At 39.6% G+C, this 1,939-nt stretch overlaps 1 pseudogene; it reads left to right on the top strand.

Annotated features, from left to right (window-relative positions):
• Positions 1 to 743: 743 nt before the first annotated feature.
• On the top strand, positions 744 to 1,469 carry LOC117064581 (annotated as a pseudogene).
• The last annotated feature ends 470 nt before the right edge of the window (positions 1,470 to 1,939 follow it).

The raw sequence follows: 1,939 nt of genomic DNA, 5'->3' as shown, positions 1-1,939 counted from the left end.
TCTAAGGAAGTTTTTCAGGCTTAAGGGAAAATTCAGGCCAGATGAAAAATCACATATATAGGATGAAATGAAGACTGTTAGGAATGGTAAATATGTAAGTTAATATTAAAATTATTATTTTTCTTTTCTTAAATTATTTAAAATTCATTTAATAATCTTAAAGCAAAAATAATGACAACTGATTGTGGGATTTATAATATATGTAGAAGGAAGCTATATAATAGTAAAGAAGAGAAGAGGGAGTATGAATGTAACTAAGATAAGATTCTTACCTTATATATGAAGTGGAATAATACCAATTTTAAGAAAGAGTGTGGGCCAGGCACGGTGGCTCATGACTGTGATCCCAGAACTTTGGGAGGCCGAGGCAGGAGGATGACCTGAGGTCAGGAGTTCAAGACCAGCCTGGCCAACATCGTGAAACCCCATCTCTACAAAAATACAAAAATTAGCCAGGCCTGATGGCAGGTGCCTGTAATCCCAGCTACTCAAGAGGCTGAGGTGGGAGAATCACTTGAACCCAGGAGATGGAGGTTGCAGTGAGCTGAGATCACGCCACTGCACTCCAACCTGGTGACAGAGCAAGACTCCATCTAAAAAAAAAAAGAGTGTTATAAGTTATGGATGTAATTCCTAGAGCCATCATTTAAAAAATATACAGTGGTGGCAGTTCCGGTTAGGAAGTTGAGTTTGTTTATGTTGCTACAGATTTAGCTGCTGCTTTCCCCAGCTCCAGCTCCAAGATGGGAAAATCCTTCACCAACTTCATGTGCAAGAAGGACTTTCATCCTGCCTCCCAATCCAATATCAAAAAAGTATGGATGGCAAAACAGAAAATATATGATAAGAAGAAACAAGAATTAATGGAGCAATTTCTTAAAGAACAAGAATCATATGATAATAGATTGCTTATGGGAGATGAATGTGTAAAGAATGGCCTTAATTTCACATGTGAAGCCCCACCAGGAGCTAAAAAAGAAAACAAATAGAAAGAAGAAACAGAAGGAGAGACTGAATACAAAATTGAATGGCAGAAAGGAGCCCCACAAGAAAAATATGCCAAAGATGACATGAATATCAGAGATCAGCCCTTGGGTATTCAGGTTCGAAATGTGTGGTGCATTAAATGTCACCAGTGGGGTCATGTCAACACAGATCAAGAATGTCCTTTGTTTGGTCCTTCTGAAATCAATGCAAGTTCGATTCCCACTGATGGCTCAGGGCCATCGATGCATCCCTTGGAGCTAAAGCGAGGATGAGAAACAGTGGGTTTGCACTGAAAGGAAATATACTGGGGAGAAACTTGACTGCAAATGATCCATCACAGGAGTATGTTCCAAGTGAGGGTGAAGAAGATCCAGAAGTTGAATGCTTAAAGTCACTAACAACTAAACAAAAACAGAAAATTTTAGGAAATTAGATCGACTGGAGAAGAAAAATAAAAGAAAAAAGACAGAAAAAAGAAAAAGTTTCAGAAAAGCAGAAATAAACACAAAAAACATAAATCCTTTTCCTCCTTCTCGTCTTCCTCCTCCTCCTCTTCCTCTACTAAGACTTCAGAAAGCAGTAGTGAGAGTGAGAGTGATAATAAAGAAAAAAAAATAGGAAGAAAAGAAAGAAAAGCAAGTGTTCAGGGCATATCACACAGTGATTCTGAAGAGAAGGACCTGTGTAAGAAGAGAAAACTTCATGAAGAACTTTCTGGCAGTCACCATAACCAGGAAAAAGCCAAGGAAAAGCTCAGGTTCTTAAAATACGAGAGTTCTAGGGAGAATAGCAAATGGTGCCATTCCGATTCTGACAAAAAGTCCAGAAGCCGTAATTATAGCCCAGAGAAGAGAGGCTCTGAAAGAAATGAGGGGAGCTCAAGACCAGCCTGGCCAACGTGGATGGCAGAACAGCTTGTAATCCCAGCACTTTGGGAGGCCGAGGCGGGCTG

Source organism: Trachypithecus francoisi, unplaced genomic scaffold (genome assembly GCF_009764315.1).
Source record: "Trachypithecus francoisi isolate TF-2019V2 unplaced genomic scaffold, Tfra_2.0 Lachesis_group2, whole genome shotgun sequence".
In the NCBI taxonomy this organism is placed as follows: domain Eukaryota; kingdom Metazoa; phylum Chordata; class Mammalia; order Primates; family Cercopithecidae; genus Trachypithecus; species Trachypithecus francoisi.
This window is presented reverse-complemented; position numbering and strand designations above follow the sequence as displayed.